Source organism: Caretta caretta, chromosome 2 (genome assembly GCF_965140235.1).
Source record: "Caretta caretta isolate rCarCar2 chromosome 2, rCarCar1.hap1, whole genome shotgun sequence".
Classification (NCBI taxonomy): domain Eukaryota; kingdom Metazoa; phylum Chordata; order Testudines; family Cheloniidae; genus Caretta; species Caretta caretta.
In genome coordinates this window covers 127,179,501-127,202,686 of record NC_134207.1, presented here as the reverse complement: position 1 = coordinate 127,202,686, position 23,186 = coordinate 127,179,501, and positions in this window count along the sequence as shown.

The following is a 23,186-nucleotide window of genomic DNA, read 5'->3' as shown; positions in this document are numbered from 1 at the left end:
GTTAGCCCCATGTAAGATTGGTGTATGAAAGAAGAGAAGCAGACTTTCAGAGTTTGGATCTGAACCTTGTTCTAGACTTCTGTGAAGTTCAGGAGTATTTGGATTCAATATTTTTTTTTGAGGTCTATCTTCAGTCAGTCACATGGGCACTTATATCTGTAAATCAGCCATACCATTAAATCAGTGTTTATGCTCAGAGCAGGAATTTTAATGTTATTTTAACACCCTTACTAGTCAGACACAGACTCTACTGATATCCACCAGTACTTCTGAAAGCTATGAAAATTGCTGAGTGTTTTGAGTTCAGGTTCTTTGAAAAAAGCATCTAATCTTTTGGATGCTCATCTGACACTTGTGCAAATTTCTGTAGTTAGCAAAACTGGCTTGGAAATCTAATGGGGACAGACTTTAATGCTTCCTGTCCTGACTAGAAACTAGAAGTGAAAAGAATATATCTATAAATACAACAAACTCTATAAAAATTATCAAATGATTAGGTAGATGAGAGTTTAATCTAAACTGATTTGCCCAGCCCTAAAAAATGATAGGTCTGATCTCACAAATCCTTATTCAGACTAGTAGCATCACTGAAGCCCATTGGGGACTACTCACATGAGTAAACATATGCAAGATCAAACCATAAATTATGCTTACATTTATTTAATGATATATGCAAATATGAAGTATAAAACATGATAGAAAATATACATGAGCCATATTGGAAAATAAATTAGAAAATGTTAATATGTTTCTCTTTCAGCACACGGGCATCATTTAGCTATTGTTTAACCATTTCTAGACATATCCTTAGTATGATTCTCTGCTTTTACCAGCAAGCCAGAAGGCCCAGGCACCTGAGAATAGAAAAGGTTTGAAATCAGTCTTCCTCCTATTTTAAATTTTCCTCTCCTGCTGCCAGCTGGGTCTTTTTCTGCCTGCTGAGAGGATGAGCTATGTGATCTCCTTTGAGACTGGTATGGATGTCATTCTGTCATAGGATAAATTCTTTAATGGTTGTATGGTGCTCAGATATTGCAGTGATGGGCATTATGTCCCCAAATCCTGACTCAGCGGGATACTTAAATGCATACTAGTAGTCCCAGTGAAGTCAGTAGGAGTACTCACATGCCTAAATTTAGGCACATACTTAAATCTTCTGCTGAATCAGGGTCCAACGGTCTACAAACCTGGTTGTCTTTATGGTGTCTCAGTGAAGAAGTGAGGTAAAACTATTGGTGCTCCTATTGGGCAGTTACCCTTTTTTTTTCTTTTGGGTGTAGGGGAAAAGATGACAGTGCAAAACTTTCTATCAGGAAAGCACAGCTGCTCTTCAGAAGAACTGGTGAAACACTTTACATCATAAACTTGTTTATCATCTGTACAGTGAGAAGAGCATGATCAAATCAAAACCAAAAAAAAACCCATCAAACAAGATTTGCAGGTACAAGCTAATGCAATCACAGAGGTACTGAAAAAAAGAACAGATGGAACTGTATAATGAAGAACACCACATTACTGGGAAAAAGAAGTGGAAGCAATCAGATTGTCTCCTAGAACTATGTATATGTACACACACACAAAACCCCTCTTGTAATCTGACTCTAACAACTCAGAACTACAGCACACTCTAACAGCTGGCTGAAAATTCATCAAAGAAGGAAAGTAATGTAAAGTTATTGGACTGCAAAGATCATTACTTTGGTCCCCTCATAACAGGAGATCATTAGCTAGTAGCATCATTGAAATCTTACCTCACAAGTAAGTATGAACTCAGGCGGCATAGACACCCCTGACTGAGGGCCTAATTCTGATCTCTCCTCATTCTTACACATGGAATTCCATTAACTTCAGTAGAGTTACTTCTGATTTACTGTGGTGCTTCCCCTGGGTATCCATGGTTAAGGGACATCCCCCACCCTTAGTGTGAGAAAGCCTTGTCTGTGCCTGCCAGGGGTCAGCCCCCTGACACCATTAGCCCCAGGCAACATAATCACTCCCTTCTCTGCTTGCACAGGTGCCACTGTTCCACTACAGATTATGGATAGGCATGATCCAACACCAAAGCCATGTGAGCATCTCCCTGGAGTGTCCAACCCTGTCCTGTTCACCACTACACTTAACACTCAGCAGTGAGATATGGAAAGTTCATTTAATAAAGTAGAGACATTCAAATGATGGCAAATAAAAATATTGGAAACAAATCGTTAAAATTAACAAACATTCTAGAACCAAGACTTGTTTAACTAGATACTTTCATGTCTTATAGATCAAAGCTCACGCATTCTACAGCTTGGCTTGGCTGTGATCTTCCATTCATGAGACAAGTCACACTGCCAACATGCCTCATCAAGGAAAGTTGCAGGGTATACCTCTGACCTCCAGACAGTCATCACAAATCCATTGCCTTTATTTACAAACAAGGTCCCCTCCTGCTGTTTATTTCATCCTGTAAATTTTTTCTATGGAAAATTTCCTAACCTCTTAATTAGCAATTGGCTGAGTAAGCAAACAGGCATCGGTTGTGAGATACAGAGTGCTCAGTACTCACATGATCAAACACAGATAAGCGTTTGTTACCTCCTGCTTGCAAGGAATCTGTCTGAGGAATGTCATCTGCTTATTACCTGCCTTAACCTAAAACATAATTTACAGCATAGATATATAACTTCTTAAATATTATCCTCACATACATTTTGCAATGATTATAATGTGCAGCGGGCAACTGGTTCTTGGTAGGGACTTTACATACTATCCTTTTGTGGATTATTATGAATATATTTGACCCACCAGACCTCTGTAAAACTCTATGCATATACTTCAGTATATATGTAAAATTATAAGGTTATTCTAGGAAAGTACCCAAATTCTGTGTTACCGATTTTTCCTCTAATGGGAAATGAATATCTGCAACCACTCATCACATCAGTTTAATCTACTACAAACTTTAAAAAACCCACATCAAAAATACTCAGCACTGTAAGGGTGTATACCATGTCCTTTTTTTGTTTGTGAATTTCAGAAAACATGGCTTATATATTTGTTTGAAAAATGTATTTTGTGGTGTCTTCTGTACACTTAATTTTGCCTTACTGGGATTTTTCTTGCTTTATTTATTGCCTAAGGTAAAATTATTTTTTCTCCCTCTCTCAAAGCTTGAAAGTCTTTTGAGAGCTTTTATAATTAGCTTGTCACTAGTACAGCATCTTTAAAGGAATTTTGTGGAGATAAAAAGCACATTTTTAACCCCTCTGTTCCAGTAAGATGCTTTGTTAGTTCTTCTTTTTGATATAAGTGTACAACACTAAATCCTTTGATGATGTCTGCTTCTCCCTCATCAGGGCAGACATATGGCTTCTTTGGTACACACGTGCAAATGCCATCTTCCTCGATTTCTTCGTGATGATGTGGCTCTCCTTCTCTGACCCTTTTCCTTGATTTCCTGTTCTCTGTGGTGGTATAAGCAGCCTATCCACCTTACTCTCTCTGCCAGCTTCTCTCTGTTGCTTCTGCTCTTTCCCCTCCCTAGTCCATATCCATGCTACTGCTCCCTGCTATCTTACTGAATGTCTCCATTCATCACGACAGATTCACGCATCCAACCCAGTCTGTCTCACTAGGCTGTTAACAGGCAATGACAGAACATTGGAATGTGTTGACCTAGCTGCCTATGGTTTTTCTAGTGTGCCCTTCACTGTGGTATTTAGATACAGATTGTTGTATAATGTTTTTGTCGGCAATTCCTCCCTCTGAACATTTCTTGAAAGACTAATCTTTGCTTAGGGACAGCTCTGGTTACTCCTTTCACTTCATTAAAGGCAGCTAATCTAGCTTTTAAATTCTCCATAAATCATTTCTCAGTAGATCCATTCAAAAACTACGTAAATTGTCAAAAAGATTTTAAAGCAGTAATGTGGGGGAGAACGAAAGTTATGCAGTAAGAAAAGCTCTCTCCTTTAGAAAAAGAAGTTCAATTAGGAGCCACTGTGACTTTACGTCAGTGAAAAGAAGAGGGAAATTGCTACAATTAAAACCTCATGAATATTGGTTAATAAACCACTTCTCTGTCTTTTCCAGTGTGATCACAAATCCTTAAAACTATAATGTACTATCAATCTAAACCATGACTGACATAAGCATGCATAATGCACTGTAGGAATGGCACATTTGTGTGGGGAGGTAGAAGAGCCAGGGCTTTTAAAACATCATTCTTTAACAAGGCATTTAATGAATTTCAACTTAATGCTGACATACAATGAATTTATAAAAATATATGCAGAAAACACCAAAATGTTTGAAGAGTATATGTGTAGGGTCTATAAGATAGCATCTATTTTACAGGTGCAATTTTGTGCCTGCAATTAATACATACTTAATAATAATTAAGTACAGGTGTCAATTACTAGATTTAGGAGTCTAATTATCCAATTACCTGATTTGCAGGGAAATTCAGTTAATTAGGCAGGTAACTCTACCATTTTCACCTGAGATTAATTGTGGGTCCACAAATGTAAAGTGTTTAATTCAGTTTATCATTATTGAACTACTAATGCTAACGAATAATTAATATAGTAGAAATTTTTGTGTCTTAAATGATCTTATAAAAAAGTAAAAAAGCCCACTGAGGCCCTGATCCTCTTCCCAGTAGAGTCAATTGCAATATTACCACTGATTTGACTGGTAGAGGTCAAGGCCTATCTAGTTTATGTCCATATCTGCACTTGTGTTATGGTTTACTGACTTAATGTGCAATATGTAGAGCTTTGCTGTTGTTCTCTGATGAACATTACTTTGACTATTTCACGAGAATTTTATCTGTTATATTATTTTAGTCAGTTCAACAGCATGTTTAAATAGTGGACCAAATTAGGTGATGATTAAAGTGAACTAGTGCAGTTTCCACCATCTTGTCCTGAATATCTGCAAGCACTTATGCCTATGCTTAACTTTATTACTATGAGTAGTTCTGTTGATTTCAATTGAACTATTCATGGTAGAAAAATTACACATTTGTGAGATTTGAGCTTAAAAGTACAAAACAAGTAAAACTTACATGCTGACAGCAGAAAGTATGATACAGCAGGAAAATCAGCTAACAGAAGGAAACAAGATAAAAGAGCTATAGCTACACACGCACTTCCAGAAAGTGCTTAGCACCCACCCTTTGAAAATGAAGACCCTTTAAAGAGTCTCAAATTGGGCACTGAATATCACTGGTCACTTTTGAAAATCTTGGCCTTTATCACTTATTATGAAGTACTAGAATATCAGCAAACATCTGTAATTTCAAAGTTTTTTGAAAGAGAAGAAAAAAATTATTTTAATGAACCTCTTACCTAATACAAAGAACTTAGAATCGTTGTAGAATGTATACATTTTCTATGTTTCTCTTTTTTGTGCAAAGATACTGTAGTTTATCCTGAAATAAAATTTCTATTTTTTTAAATGAGGTGCCTAAATTACTGGAAATCACAAAAAGTTATCAGTAGAATTGATGAACTATTCACCAAAATAAGCCACTTATTCACCATTTTATTATGATTAAATTTATGAATTATTATTTATTTCTTCATGGGTTGTATGTGAACAAGTCATGATTTTCAGGAATTCGTTCTCAAAATTACTTGAGGAATGTTTTATATTGACATTGCAGTTTATGAGTTGCTCACAAAGTGTGTGCTGAAAGACACTCAGAAACGACTGTAATGGATACTATAAATAACATATATAGATAGGGAATTTGATTTGCGTATTTGTGAGGGACATTTTCAAAGAGCACAAATCCCATTGACTTTCATTGGCATTTGTGCTTCAAAATCCCTTAGGTGTTTTTATATAAACCTCCCACTTGATACTTGCATTCAGAATTATCTCTGTTTTGAGTGGACACCTACAGATGTTTCTGCTGCTGACTGGAGAATATAATTATTAGGACAACATTTCTGACATGAATACCCCAATTTCAGAATCTACTTTCTGTGACTATTTTATAGGAATCTCTTAAAATCACCTGTTTAGCAAACATTCCTGGCCGTAAATGTGATCACTAGAGTGTGAACTGAAAGGGAGCAAATAAGGGATTCAAACTGTGTTAGTCTGTATTCACAAAAAGAAACGGAGTACTTGTGGCACCTTAGAGACTAACAAATTTATTTGAGCATAAGCTTTCGTGAACTACAGCTCATTATCTGTAGCTCACGAAAGCTTATGCTCAAATAAATTTGTTAGTCTCTAAGGTGCCACAAGTACTCCTTTTCTTTTTGCGAAACCTTTATTCTTTATTATTTGTATTGCAGTAGGAGCTAAGAGCCCAGTTCTTGAGGAGGACCCCACTGTGCTAGGTGCTATTCAAATGCAGAACAAAAAAGACTGCCCAAAATAGCTTACATTTTAAGTGTTTCAATTACATTTTTGAACAAGTATTTGTAAATATTTTTGGAAATATTCTCCAGCTCAAATTATCATGCTCCTGTCCAACTATTATCACCACCACCACAATCACTGATTGAGTGTCTCATCCAATTATATGCTTAGATTCATTTACACAATGCGTTGTGGTGTTGTATAGTAGGAAGTATAATGTTCTGATGCTTTAACCTACACAGTAGAGATTTTTATCTGTTGGCACCTCTCTAGGTATGACAGTCCTTCTTTAATATGTTTAGAACTCACTGAGTCATTGCTGAACTGTTAGTTGTAAGGCAGTAACTCAGAAATAATTAGACAATCATTAAATCATTAGGAATTGATTATGAAAATGTCAATCAGGATGATATAATGTGGTATCTGAGGATACATGTATACTTCCACTGTAATTTAGCAATTAATAACGCACTACCAGTGTAAGTGTTAGAGAAGCCAAATTAATTCCCAGCATCACAATATAGCAAGATTAAATCATAGGTCACAATATCTTCTTATACATTTGTAGAGTGTGGATTATCCACTGAGTGTTAAAACACATAGGTGTGTTCAGAGTGTATGGGAGTGAGCCCAAAAAACTCCTAAATTGTATGCTTTGATATAGTCTTGATGAAGTTGGTGAAGTTAAAAGTGATCTAACAGGTGAGATGCAAGGAATGTGCCCTTTTTGCAACTGCATGACACCCTCTCCCTGCCCCCAGCTATTCACACACAAGAAGTGGTGATGGAGGAGAAACTTCTTGGGTTTTTTAAAGTTGAAAATTCACCCGTCTTAACCTAGAAAATTCTGACTAGAAAACTAGTGAAAATAGGATACCATAATGTCAAGAGAAAATGCTTTGAGGTCTACTGATGAAAAAGAGCTAAAAAGATTATACATTATCTTTATTATTGTTAAAGTTGAAGAAAAAATGTTTTGTTTTTAAGTCAGGCTTAAAACTCTTCGCTGTAAATGCTGTTTTGCCATTGACTTCAAGGCACCCAGAAGTTGGTCTAAAGATAACTCTTATCAGTTATTTCAGACACTGTTACTGTATATGTGCGTGATACTCTATCCTTTACCCTTGTGCAAATTTCTTACTTTGACTTCCATAGGATAATTCATGTAAAACATACTTAAGAAAATGTTGCATGATTTGGCTCCACAGAAGAAGAAGATTTCTGCTGAATTTTGGGTGGATGGTGGAGTAAGCGAGCAGAATTTAATCATTAGTTAGGGTGGAAAGTGGAAAAAAAAAAACAAGAGAAAAGTTGTGATTTAAAAAAAGAAAAAATATATAAATTAAAGTGATTGTAATTTTTCCCCCTAGCACTATCTGAATCATTTGAAAGACAATCTGTTGAGCAACTTTAAGGATAAACAGGCTTTTTGTTGAATGGCTCTGCAATCTAATCTTCATCCATACAGCCATCGGTGAGCAATAGTGCTATAACACTCTTTGGCCGTGTCTACACTCACAGCGCTGTGATGAAGACGCTTTATGCCATAAGCCACATTGGCCGGAGAAGCTCTTCCACCAACATAGCACTGTGCACTCTAGCGCTTATGCTCGTTTAACCTAAGTTGCTCAGTGGGGTGGAATATTCATACCCCTGAGTGACATACGTTTTTCTGAGAAGCGGTAGTGTGGACATAGCCTTTATCTCAGACTTGTTGTTGGACCTTATTACCTCTAAAGACTTCATGGGTCTTGAGTTACTGCTGAACAAATACTTAAATCCTGAAATGCCACAGGCCAATTAAATTTGATTAAATTAAGAGTCTTTCTATTATTATAATAATAGGAAATCATTAGTGCAATAAGCACTCTACTTACAGTAGGTGAATTGAGTTCCCCTCAAAAAGGCAAACAATCATTCTGAAAAGAAGGAAATGTACAACAATGACCTAAATTGCCTTTAAAAAAACCTCATCTTTTCCATGCTGAATGATAAATTAGCTAGGACAGAGCACTGATTCTTGTATCAGCAAAGCCAATTATTTATCTAAACTCACCCAGTGTTACGGACAAATGACCGAAGGCTTGATAGAAAAGTCAACTGTCAGAAGCAGGATGGAAGAAGACTCGGGAGATCATATAAACCAGAGATTATGAGAGAAATTAACAATGGGAGCAAGGAATAATAGAAGCAAGACTTATATTCAAAATATGGAGTCCACTGAAGTCAGTAGGAGTCTTTCCATTGGGTTTGTTTTTGTTTTTTCAGGCCAATTTCAGGGGTTGGTAACCAAAAGGAGGTGGGAGGATACATTTTCCTTTGAACAATGTTATATTATTGTTCCTAATTATACTAATTTAATCCAATATGTACAATAGGACACTACTGATATTAACAGAAGGCCTATTCTATAGCCCTTATTTTTGAGTAAGTAGTTCAATTTAATTAAATGGGACTATTCATAACAAGACACCTTACTCATCATTTTTAAGGGTTAACCAGATATCAACCTTTGAATCTGAATGGTTTGGAAAAGGAATGTCTAAATCAATCCTAAATAGCAAGGCAGATTGAAATAATTTCTCAATAGTCACATTTAGGAACAAATGGGAATCTAAAGACTTTTTGCATGAGTCTGAAAAACATGTGGGAAGAGTTGCATGTGTTAACCATCTGAGACAGAAATACAGTTTAAATGCGTATTTTAAAAGGGTCCTTGTGTGTAATAAATCTTAAAAAGCAGCCAAATGGAAAATCCATGTTATATTATAATTTAAAACACTAAAGGGCTAGGAAAGGAATGTTCCAAAGAGAGGAATATTTTCAATTACTGCAGGCACAGTGGCACAGTTTCAAAAAAGCTGGTGTAAATTCCATGCATTTGGGAATAGAATCTGGCTCAAAATAACTATGCAGGTACACTGGGCCAAATACTGCCTTCATTTACACTAATACAAACACCCAGGGTGAATTTCTGACCTCAGGTATGCTGATATAAATACAGAGTAGTTTGACATCAATCAATTAACTTACTCTGGATTGACACCAGTGTAACTGAAAGCAGAATTTAATTCCATTGATTTGAGTGGAGATGTTTTAATGGGAAAAAAGTGCAGGATGTGGTCCTTTATATAGTTCACATATATAACACATTTTATAGTGTTAGCTGTACCAATTTTTCACTGGGGTGGGGGATGGGAGGGAGTCTCTTTAATTGAAGCAGATTAAGCAGATTAAGAGTCTTACTAACTGACTGTACATGCCACTTCTTAATATCAATATTTTTCTCAGTAGTAGGTGTAGACTGCTTTCTGATGAAGCTTTTAAGCCAACTGAAACTGTAGCAGTGCTGCCAACTCTCATCATTTTGTCATGAGACTCATGATAATTATTGTTTTCCTTACAGCCCCAGCTCCTGGAGTCAAGTGGACATATGGTGATTTCAGCCTTTGTTCTTAAAGAAAACTTAAGTTTCTAGCCCTCGTGGCCGTGGGCAAAGCTTCAAAATGTGATCACAGTGCACTCGAAAGGCAGGGCCAGCGCTAGGTTTTTTGCTGCCCCAAGCAAAAAATTTGCCGCCCCAAGTTTCTAGAGCACAACTGCCAAAGCAAAAAAAAAAAAAAAAAAAAAAAAGTGTGGCCGGAATGCTGCCCCTTGAAATGTGCCACCCCAAGCATGTGCTTGGTTTGCTGATGCCTAGAGCTGGCCCTGCCTAAAGGCTCAAAAAACAGAAGGCAAATAAACAGAACACCAAATCTATTATTTTGTTACATAATCTCATTATTTTAAAGCCAATCACATGATTTTTGGTTGAGCCTGACTCATGATTTTTGAACATTTGGGGTTGGCAATATAGCTGTAGGGCACCAGGTTACAAACTGTCCCTCGCAAAGGACAAGAGCTTAACTTCATAACAATGGACCCTCTGAGTTTACTGAACCAACTCATTTCTCTTTAAAGATTTTTATTTTACTATTCTGAGTGCTATGCTATTGAAAAATGAAATCAAAGTTGAATCCCATGAAGGCTCTGGTCATGACTTTACAGAAGAAGACATCAGTTAGTCCTCCCCCCTTATCAGTCCAGTCCTAGTATTTCTCTGGGAAGAGGCCAGAGCCCCCCACCCACACCCTCTTCAGCCATCATCTACATTTATCTATAGTCACTGCCTTCAGGGGATCATTACATTTTGCCAAAGTGCATAGTTTCTTGTTCAACTATGTTTTTTAGATTTTGCAATGATGTCTAATGACAGGAAGTGTGCCGTCTATCTATGTAAGGGATGTATATGGCCCCATTGACATAGTATGTGAGTGAATCACAATCTTTAATGCATTTGTCTTCACAGCACCGTTGTGAGTTAGGGAGGTACTACATGTTACAGATGGGGAACTAAGACAGAGAGAGGATAAGTGACTTAACCATGTCAAACAGGAATTCTGGGGCATAGCAGAGAGTTGAACCCCAGTCTTTGGTTGCCACCCTAACCACTGGACCAGCCTTCCTTTCCTGTCTTGGTTATAGTAAAACAACACTTGAGTTACTGCCATAATACTAGAAAGACAAAACCATTGAGTTTTAAGAGAAGGCAATATATTTAGCAGCCATCTTTTCTTATTTAACATTCAAAACATTCAATAAATACGATGCACATGGGAAAAAGAAAAGAAAAAATATTCTGAATTTTGGTAAAAATTAACCGATTTTTTTTTTGCATACACCTAGACCTAAACCTAATAAACCTAATCCTGCCAGCCTCACTCTCATGAATAATCCCACCAATTCCCACTTGGATGCGTAAAGAATGTTTGTGCAAATGAGTTGCAGGATCAGGTCCCAAACCTCTAGCTGATAATGGAACCATGAACAATAAACACCATGGGTTTAATAAAGACTCACCAGATAAACTTGATTGCTTTTTTGATAGAATTATAAAATTAATGGGCAAAAGGAAAGTGTAATATGCAATACACATTTGCAGTTCATTTGGTAAAGAATTTGATGCAGCATCATATAAAATCTTTCTCTTAAAATTAATTTAAATTGGCTTGGATATGAATGCTGTATGTGAAATGAAAACTGGTGAAGGATTGTAAACACAGGGAAATGATGAACTTAAAAGTACTGGGTTGTGAAGAAGTGACTAGTGGGTAACTGTGGGAGTGTGAAGTCAGGTCATGTTCAATTTCTTCACTAATGATCTAGAAGTAGGAGTAAATGCTACATAAATTAATTTTGCTGATGATACTAAACTGGTAGGAAATATCATAGAATCACAGAATTGTAGAACTGGAAGGGACCTCAAGAGATCTTCTAGTCCAGTCCCCTGAGCACAAGGCAGGACTAAGTATTATCTAGACTGGGGTGGCCAACCTGAGCCTGAGAAGGAGCCAGAATTTACCAATGTACATTGCCAAACAGCCACAGTGATATGTTAGCATCCCCCTATCAGCTCCCACCCCCCGCTCCCAGCACCTCCCACCCACTGGCAGCCCAGCTGATCAGCGCCTCCCCGTTCCTTCCCCGCACCTCCCGATCAGCTGTTTTGTGGCATGCAGGAGGCTTGGGGGGGGAGGGGCGGGAGGAAGGGGAGGAGCGAGGACATGGCAGGCTCAGGGGAGAGGACGGGAAGGGGTGGAGTGGGGTCAGGGCCTGTAGCAGAGCCAGGGGTTGAGCAGTGAGCACCACCCAGCACATTGGAAAGTTGGTGCCTATAACTCCAGCCCCGGAGTCAGTGCCTATACAAGGAGCTGCATATTAACTTCTGAAGTGCCACATGTGGCTCCGGAGCCATAGGTTGGCCACCCCTGATCTAGACCATCCTGGGCAGGTGTTTCTCTAATCTGCTTTTAAAAATATCCAATGACACAACCTCTCCCTGGGGCAATTTATTCCAGTGCTTAACTACCCTAACCATTAGGAAGTTTTTCATAATGTCCAACCTAAACTGCCCTTGCTGCAATTTAAGCCCATTTAAGCCCATTGGTTCTTGTTGTATCCTCAAAGGTTAAGGAGAACAATTTTTCTCCCTTCTCCTTTTATGTACTTGAAAATTGTTATCATGTCCCAACTCAGTCTTCTCTTCTCCAGACTAAACAAACCCATTTTTTTCAATCTTCCCTCATAAAACATGGTTTCTAGAACTTTAATATTTTTTTTTGCTCTTCTCTGGACTTTCTTCAATTTATCCTTATCTTTCCTGAAATGTGGTGCACAGAACTGGTCACAAAACTCCAGCTGAGACCTAATCAGCGCGGAGTAGACCGGAAGAATTACTTCCTGTGTCTTGCTTACAACACTCCTACTAATGCATCACAGAATGATGTTAGCTTTTTTTGGCAACAGTGTTACACTGTTGATTCATATTTAGCTTGAGAGCCACTCTGACTCCCAGATCCCTTTTCACAGTACTCCTTCCTAGGCAGTCCTTTTCCATTTTATATGTGTGCAACTGGTTGTTCCTTCCTAAGTGGAATATTTTGCATTTGGCCTTATTGAATTCCATCCTATTTACTTCAGATCATTTCTCCAGTTTCTCCAGATCATTTTGAATTTTAATCCTAACCTCCAATGCACTTGGAAACTCTCCCAGCTTGATATTGTCCACAAACTTTATAAGTGCATTCTCTATGCTATTATCTAAATCATTGATGAAGATATTGAACAGAACCAGACCCAGAACTGATCCCTGTAGAACCCGACTTGATATGGCCTTCCAGCTTGACTGTGAACAACTGATTATAGTTTGGGAACAGTCTTCCCAACAGTTATGCACCCATCTTACGGTAGCTTCATCTAGGTTGTATTTCCCTAGTTTGTTTATGAGAGGGTCATGCAAGACAGAATCAAAAGTCTGACTAAAGTCAAGATATATCCATCTACCTCTTCCCCCCATCCACAAGGCTTGTTACCTTGTAAAAGAAAGCTATTAAGTTGGTTTGACATGATTTGTTCTTGACAAATCCATGATGACTGTGACTTATCACCTTATTATCTTCTTGGTGTTTTCAAATCGCTTAATTATTTGCTCCATTATCTCTATTGAAGTTAAGCCTACTGGTCTGTGATTCCCCAGGTTGTCCTTATTTTCCTCTTTATAGATTGTCACTATATTTGCCCTTTTCCAGTCCGCTGGAATTTCTCCCATCTTCCATATAATCACTAATGGCTCAGCTATCTCCTCAGTCAGATTCTTGAGTATTATAGGATATATTTCATCAGGCCCTGGTGACTTGAAGACATCTGACTTGTCTAGTAATTTGTAATTTGTTCTTTCCCTATTTTAGCCTCTGATCTTACCACATTTTCACTGGTATTCACTATGTTATATGTCCACTGATGTGTTCAGAGGTGTAATACACAGGGTTTGAGAGAAACTAGAAACATAGGGGTGGGGGGGAAAGCCAGCAAAATGCTGTTCAACAAATCTCAGGAGAAATTATTCGAATTACAATTAATCAAGGCTTGTGCCCTCAAATTAGCAAAGCTATTAAACATGATATTTAATCCACTGAATTCAGTAAGTTTTAATAACATGCTTATGCATTTTGCTGAATGAGTATGCATTGAAGCACGTGCTTAACATTAAGCTCTGTGACATGTCCCCAGGGTACAACCTGGAACTGTGGGACTGCTGTACCCCCTTAATTCTCCAGCCTGTTCTGTCTCTTACAATGCTGTGCTAGTAACAAGCAGCAAAACCTCTTCAGGTGCTGTGATCACTCGACCAACAACATACAGGGACACACCCAGCTAAGTTATATAAATCCTCTCTAAGCCACTCACGAATTATACAGATAGAGACATCAACAAATCACCCCAGTCCCCAGCCTTACACCACAGAAATATACTGTTTTACACTGCTCAAGATTCCCTTGGACAGTGCAAGCTCATTCATTAGTTTGTCTCTTCAACAAAGGGTAGGGGATGTGCAACAGTCCTTGTTAACCTGAGCTGAAATTCACTTCAATGAAAAACAAACTGTTTTAAGTCAAATATAAAACAGATTTTTAACTACGCTTTAACTGATTATAAGTGGCAGGCATAGAGATCAAAGTCGGTTAAAAAGAAATAAAAATAGAATCACAGTCTAAATTTTAACTTTAACAGACTAACAAAGATTTGAATCAAACAGCTTTTCTCACCTTAATAGATGTTTCAGGCAGCTCACAGTTCTTAATACACAGGCTCCGTTTCCTTCTGAGCCTGGAACAAAACTCCAGAATTGAAAGTTTTGTCTTCCAAATGATCTTCCAGGTGTTGAAATGGGGAAGAAGAGAGGCCCAGGGGTGATGTCATTGACCCTCATTTATTTTCCTTTCTAGGTGCTAGAAAAATCCTTGCTGTGACATGGGGGTTAAGTAGGCCCCATGGTCTACCTGCCCTCCATGAGGAATCTCTGGGAGAATGGATACTTCTTGATGGGCCATCAAAACATGTGTGGCTGGTCCTGATATATATCTATCTTGTCTGTATTATTTGTTCCTTTGTTGCCACTAAAAGGGTAGCTGTGGGCATTTCTCACTTGACACATATTTCAGTAACAAACATATAGCAATACTTCATAACTTCACATACAATGATAGTATGTACAATGAAACAGGATAGTAATATTTAGCAGATCAAGACTTTTTAAATGATATCCCACAAGGGCATATTTTGTACAAAACATATCATAATACTATCACAGTGGTGAATATGGGGATTCCAGGTTGCTACTTTGAGGTACAGAGTGTCACAAGCTCATGCTCAAGGGCTTTGCTTTGCTCAAGTACAGCACAGGTGCAGAGTTAAAATAAAAAAAGGATGAGGAGTTCAATGAGAGGAAAAAATGATTGTAAATTAATGAGAGTGCTGCTGTGTGGCACATCTTACTCCTGCTAAGAAGCCAGATTAAGGAGAAAGAGGGGAGAGGGTATTATTTCATTTACACGCTGGGGATCACAATTAAGCCTGTCTTGTCATTATCTTCCCAAACCATACCTTTCCCCTGTCACCAACTGTTACTCTTAGGAATAATTCAATGGGTGCTTGATACTTAGGGTATGTCCGTCCTGCAGCTGGAGGTGTGCCTCCCAGCCCATATAGACAGATGTGCTAGCTCTGCTCAAGGTAGCATGCTAAAAATAGCAGTGTGGGTGTCGTAGCACAGGCAGTGGCTCAGGCTAGTCACCCAAGCACATATTCAGGGGGTAGGCAGACTGGTACTTGGGCGGCTAGCCCATGCTGCAGTGTACACACTGCAACTTTTAGTATCACTCTGCGCAGAGGATTGGGAGTAGGACAAAATCTTGGCCCTGCTGCAGTCAATGGTAATACTCTGATTGATTTAAACTGGGCCAGGATTTCACTCTTACATAGTACTTTACTTGTACTCACACCTAACCTCTGCTCACACTTGCAATGAGGTGCAACAGCGTTCCACTGTCTGAGGCATACTATATACGGGTTTAACTTCTCTATTCTAATTTATCTGTTTCAGGTTGCAGGATTTCAATATGTCCTAAACCACGTAACTCCACAGAAAGCCTACAAAATATTTAGGCTAATCTACAGGTTTGTAAATGGAACATGTACCTTTGAAATGTTGTCTAGAGTCTAGGAGTCCTCTGTTAATAAGTTTAAGACAAAGTTTCACTCAAAAATGTTTTTCTTTAGATAATGTTTTTGTAGTTAACTTGTTCAGTGCTATTGCATGTGCATACTTACCCCATTAAATAACATTTGACATATAATACATACACTTTTAGAAGTGTGGAGAAGTCATACACTTCACACTAGAACAGGGGTGTCATAACCATACAGCTAAGGGTAGCCTAGAATTCCTCCTTACCTGTAAAGGGTTAAGAAACTCAGATAACCTGGTTGGCACCTGACCAAAAGGACCAATGGGGACCAATACAAAAGGACCAATACTTTCAAATCTGGGGGTGGGGGAGAAGGCTTTGTTTGTGCTCTTTGTGTGTGTGTGTGTGTGTTCCCTGGGGAAGCAGAGAAGCATCAGGTCAGAAAACTCCTTCTCCTAAAATCATCCTAAAATCAGTCTCAATATTGCAAAAAGAGTAAGCAAATAAGGCAAGGCACGATAGATTATCTTTTGTTTTTAGCTTGTGAATTTTCCCTGTGCTAAGAAGGAAGTTTATCCCTGGTTTCTTGTAACTTTAAAGTTTTGCCTAGAGGGGAATCCCCTGTGTTTTGAATCTGATTACCCTGTAAAGTTACCTTCCATCCTGATTTTAGAGAGGTGCTTCTTTTACTTTTTTTTCTTCATAATAAGGTTCTGTTTTTTAAGAATCTGGTTTACCTATTTGGTTGGTAGATTATTCTCAAGCCTCCCCAGGAAAGGGGGTGAAGTGGTTTGGGGGGATATTTTCAGGAAACAGGAACTCCAAGTGGTTCTTTTCCTGAATCTTTTTCTAACTCACTTGGTGGTGGCAGCAGTACCCATCCAAGGACAAGGAAGGATTTGTGCCTTGGGGAAGTTTTTAACCTAAGATGGTAGAAATAAACGTAGGGGGTCTTTCATGCGGGTCCCCACATCTGTACCCTAGAGTTCAGAGTGGGGAGAGAACCCTGATAAGGGGTTCCCAAACTTGGTTTGCAGCTTGTTCAGGGTAAGCCCCTGTCGGGCCGCAAGATGCTTTGTTTACCTGAGTGTCCACAGGTACGGCAGCTCGCAGCTTCTAGTGTCCATTGTTCATTGTTCCCAGCCAATGGGAGCTGCGGGAAGTGGTGTGGGCCGGGCCACCACTTCCCGGTAAGGTGAACCGTGGCCACTGGGAGCCGCGAGCAGCCGTACCTGCAGGCACTCAGGTAAACAAAGCGTCTCGTGGCCCGACAGGAGCTTACCCTGAACAAGCTGCAAACCAAGTTTGGGAACCCCTGCACTAGAAGGAAATAGGCAGGTCAACATGAAGTTCTCCAGTTCTTTAACAACTATGGAAGTGCATGTTATAGTATGTTTGTATGCATGTCTTATATCTTAATCAAGTTCCCTTGCAGGGTCAATTGAAAGAAACCCGGCTCCCATAAAACACTTGATATATCTTTATTGATACATTCCTGCATAAGCAATTTCCATAGTGATATGTTTTCACTTATTGTGTTTTTAGTAAGCTATGGAAAATAGAAATCAGAGATAAAACTGTAAAAGTAATGGAGCTGTGTATTCCATTCAGAACTGTAAGTCAATATACCACAACTATTATAGCTATTATGCTAAAAAAATTCAATAAGTATTGATAGGTTTCATAGAGAATACCATGAAATGTTTAGGGGTAAATGTTCAGCTTCATTAAGAACACATAGCTTTCGGCTAAATATCTGAAGAGATTCAAAAATATGAGTTATTCTTCCAAGGATACTGTTGTAACTCCATTGTTCAAAACTTGATTCTCATCTACCCGGGAAACAGTTCTAATTTTCTTACAAAGTACAGAATTTCAGTTATTGTCCACATGTATGGGGGTGAGGGACGGACGACTTTTTTTAAAGTTACTTCAACATACATTGAAAATATGGAGATCTGAAGTTGTGTGTGTTTTTGAAGTTGGGAAGATTTTGGTGGATTGTAAAATAAATGAAAGAAGATTTCAGGCCTTTGCTTAACTTAAAAAAAAAATAAAACAACAAAGTATATGATATGTTGGAATTTGGTCCTTAAAAATTATGCAGTGATTAATTCAATTTCTTCTTGTATTAAGCTATTTTAATATATTACACATATTTAAAGTGGAAAATTACCTGTTGTCAAGATTTCTTTTAAATTGCCTTTGAAAGAAATATACTTTATATGTATACATTTATATTCAAAGTCACAGAACAAAACTGAAGAATAATTGAAGAAGTGTTAGAGTTGTTTGAACAACAATACAATGTGTCTAGTCTCTGAGCCGTGATGTAATGGTAGGAGTCATTCCATTCTCCATCCCATTCCCTTTGTGGGCACCAGGCATAATGGGTGTGCTGATCATCAGGTAATGCAAATGCTCTATGAGGATAATACCACTATTGGTGCTAGCCTGTAAAAGTCATGAGGACAACAGGTGAAGACCATGCAATGCTATAGCCCCATCCACCTCAGTACCCAGCCAGTAAACCACCATTTTTAAGGTTGATGTAATGGCAAAGCACCATCTGTGCTGAGGTCACCATGCACCTCTCCTTTCCCTCTCCCCTTCCCAAACACAGGGCTTTGTCTTGATGCCATGGTTTAGATCTAAATTAGGGAGATTCACTGCTATTTGTCTCTGACATCTGCCAGGAGCAAGAATATGGAAGATGATGTAAAAGCAGTGACTTTTTAAAACTGCACAGAAAATGCTGTGTTCAGAAAGTTTTCCCTTTGAAGTTTATCCAGGTATCTCCACAGCGTGAAATGACATTTAGTACAGTGCATATCCGTTCTTTGGATGGGAGGTAAGAGAACCTTTATTATCCTTGACAATATGCTGACAGAAATGTGTCTCAATGAAATCCATCCCTAACCTCAATTGAAACATGATATCAAATGAAGACATGTCAATCTCCAAGAGTAACCACCTTAAACAGTGGATGAGTACTTAAATGGTATTTTCTATAAAAATGTATAGTTCTGATTGAGCTACCTTATTCAGGATGGTGAGTACCTACTCAGGTGAGTCGTCCCAGTGAGGTCAATGGTACTACATGTGTAAGTGCTAATTTGCATAAGTAAGGTGACACAGTCAGGCCCTTACTTATCAGTAGAGTTAGTCGGGAATTTCTCAAGAGAATGAGAACAAAAACTTAATGGATGAAGTGTATGCAGGAAATATAACACATCTATATTATTTTTTAGTAAAGCATTTGATTCAGCATGTTAAAAATCTTTTAAGAAATTACTTGGATTGGAAAGTTGTCATAGGACTGAAAGCTGTCTGGAACTGATCTCACAGCTAAACAGGGACTATAAAGCTATTTATTAGTCTAGTATATTAGTTATTGGGAACTTAATGAAGATTAGATAGGCTTTATTCCATTTTCCTAAAGACACAGTTAAACTAGAAGATTATTGTACCTTTGTATCCAATTGTAAAGGATAGTTTAGGATAGTAGGATAGTAACATCACTGGAAATGGAGAAGGTATTTGATAGGATTTAAAAGTGGAATCTACAGTATGAGCTGAAACATTTTTGGAGTTTAATGTTTAAGTATTTGATTAGGCTGATATACAATATTCATGCTCCTAGGCTGGATTTCACTTTGTTATCAATACCTTTTTTATTGATCAAGAACCTTTGGTGATAATCACTATCAGAAGCAGAGCGGGTGTAACACGATCATAGCGATAGACTGCTCAGGACATGCTGCTGTTGGACAGATACCCAAATAAAAAATTATCCTTGCCACTTTAAATATCAAGGGAAAATGTGGTGTTCTCTCTACATATAATATGAATAATTCAAAATAAGAAATTTTACCCTTAACAAGAGCCTGCAATTCAGTCATGTTTAAAGAGTTTAAAGAGCTAAATAATTATACTAATTTATTTAGAAATTGACTTGAATTTTGTTATACATAATTAGGACCAAATTATACAAAATAACAAGGAAAATTTAGACAGGTATAAAATTCTTTGAAACAAAATCTGTGGTGCTGTGACATAAAACACCCCTGTATTCACACCCTACACACCATTGTAGTAATATTTGGAGAAGACATACCTTGTGAGGTACAATTTCAAAACTAATAATGCACTGATCTGTAATATTCTTATGTGATGTATGTATGCAATGTCTGTTAAGGATTATAGACATGTGCTAGAATTATGACAAAGTGTGGTTAAACCAAGCATGTTGGAGGACATAGTAAACTGGTCTGCCCTAGACAAAGAAATGTGTATTTGCTTCTCTAACAAGCCCAGTCTTCAGGCAAAGACAATGAAGGTCCATTTTTACATACCAGGTAAACAAAGATGTCAGGCAAACAAGTGGGGGAGGAGACAGCATGAGGTCTACATCCAGCAGGAGAGAGAAGCTTGGTCTGGGGTTTTATTTTTCAAAGAATACATTATCAAGGTTTACTGGTCTATAAAGATTAGTGGAGGGAGGGAGGGGAACCTCAGGTTAAAAGCAATTGAATCAACTGTTTATATACAATGTTACTGAATAATAAATGTGTATAGAGTGAGGTCTTTTCTGAAAGCTAATGGCACACTGGTGATTAGTATCCAAACCAATGGAAGCCCCATTACATACAATGGAATGGGAAATCCACAGGAAGGGAAGAACAGCATGAGGTCTTCCTGCTTCTTGAAGCAAGGTCATAGAACTTTTGAAGATATAAGCAAAAATAGAAGCCAGCTATGACATCCATCACTAAACAGACACAGGAGATCAGAGCTCTTGCAAGCTGAGAAAGATGGGTCCTTTAGCCTAGGGGTGGTTTAAGTCTCTGAGAACTGAATGTAGGTCAGAGGCCTGCTCAAAGATCTTTCATATGGGAAGACAAAGGAAGTCAACATCTTGTACTTTTGTGATAGATCCTGGGTGAGGGAAAGTTAGCCATGGCTGGGAAGAATGATAGGTGAGAGAAATCATCTTGAACAAAGCCTATACTATGATAGATTACTAAGTTTAGACTTTTATTTGCATGTTTTCTCTTTTATTTGCTTCCTAACGTTATCACTTATACTTGAATTCATTTAAAATCTGATCTTCTTTTGTTTATAAACTTCTTTTACTATTAATATAAAACAACTCAGTGCTGTGTTTAAATGGAAGGGCATATTTACCCCAGTTAAATTAATAAACTGTGATGTGATTTTGTCTTTAGAGGAACAACCAAACCTTATTATTTCTCTGAACTGTCCAGGAGAGGGCTGGGCATTGCAGTGCACATGGTTCTGGGAAAAACTGGGACTGACAGTGTGTTGGAGTCACCCTGCAAGCAGTAACCAAGGCAGTGAGAGACCAGGGAGTGTGAATAATGTGTTGCTGGACCATGGTTGCAGTTATACACAGACACTGTGGATGTGACCTGCATGCTTGTTTCCGACTCTGAACATCCCAGGCAGGGAATTACAGTAGCTAAGCATTTGAGGCACCTAGGGTTACAGCACAGGTCATGACTCAGCCCCCGCACTGGTCTGGATTGCACCCAAACTCTGTAACAGGAGTATATCCATTCTGGTGAAGATGATTTCTGCTATGTATGTTGATTTTCTTTCTTATAAGTCTTCTGTGGCAGTTAAGGAAGCATATTTTAACTATGTAGCGGAATGTGTTCTCAGGATAACTAAGAGGGACTTAACAAAAGACAAAGCATAAAGCTTCTTAGTACAAAAGTAAAGCAGAAATGTGTGAAATGCATGGTGCTCAGAATTTTTTAAGTGAACTGCAGCTACTGTATTTTCATGACGGATTCCAGAGATAAGCATAACACCATCAGTTAAATTATTTACAATAAGGATCTGAATAGAAAAGTTATTTACAGATTTCCTCACAATAATGTATTGCCCCAGTTCTCTGCTGCAGTTGTGTTTTCCAACCACCCATCCCTGGCAGAGGAGCAGGGGCCTACTTTATCTTCCACCACTGATACAAGCTGAATAATGGACATTGTATGGGCAGTGGTGAAAGTCTAACTGTCCTGAGTATGTACTTAGGATCAAGTGTGGTAGAGCTCTGCTCCACTACCCAAGAGGTTTGGTCAGGCCCCACCTAAACCCAACCACACTCAATGTAACTCAAGTCCAAGAGGATTGGGTATTTTTTTCTGACACAGTCATGATCCTCTCCCCCAAACCTAAGTCAGCACGCCTCTTCCTTCCCATGGGGTTGGCTCTCTTCCTGCTACCCTGCCATTCCTGCCATCTGCCCCTCTCTTCTGCCCAGTGTGTGTGCTGCAGAGTTTGAGAGAGTAAGCCCTATTCGATAAAACACTGGGTTTATGGTTTATTACAACAATTGTAACCCACTATACCACCTTTCTGACCCATGACTAAAATGGTGTTAATGGGCCACTTCACCTTGAACGGTCCCTTAGAATATGTGCTAACTACTTATGCTAAACTATATGTTCAACCTTGTATTTACCTGTGACACTCTGAGTACCTTTCCCGAATTCTGAGCCCTGAAGAAGAGCTCTGTGTAGCTTAAAAGCCTATCTCTCTCATCAACAGAAGTTGGTCTTTGGCTCTCTAATATCCTGAGACTGACACACTGCCACAACCCTGTGTACAGTGATATGACAAAGCAGGCTAGTAGAAGTGGTATGTAATGATGAGTGTTTGTTTTTGCGCATGATTGATAGGCTTCCTTTCTTTCTTCCTTGTTTTCTCTACCAGTAATAGATAAATTAATAAGAATCCTAAAGTGTTTCTTTTAAATCAATTACGTGTCTTAATCATACCAGTGTGAAAAATAAGTACCATTACACCTGTTTTACAGATAATAAAGGCTGAGCAGAAAAGCTTTACATGACTCAACTACACAAGGGACATCTCTCCCCAGTGCACAAGAAGATGTAATTGCCAGGTGTGATGATTTGGGAATCTGTCTGTACAAAGTTATGAATTCTGGATGATATTATGAATTGTTACTATGAAAACAGCTGAATCGTAAGTTCATTTACGTGTGTGGATCCACCATTGCTGGCAGGACGTGTAGCAGGTACTTACCAGATCAGGGACAATGAGGAATATTTAATGTTAATGATGGTGCCTTGACCACACAACAGTTATGCTAAAAAGTAGCTACATCCTTGGAAAAACAGTTTTATCTTATTCCCCTGAAGGGAGAGGGGAAATGGAGAGCATTGGAAAATTTACCCAAAATATAGAACATAGAAGATGCTTCATGTTCCA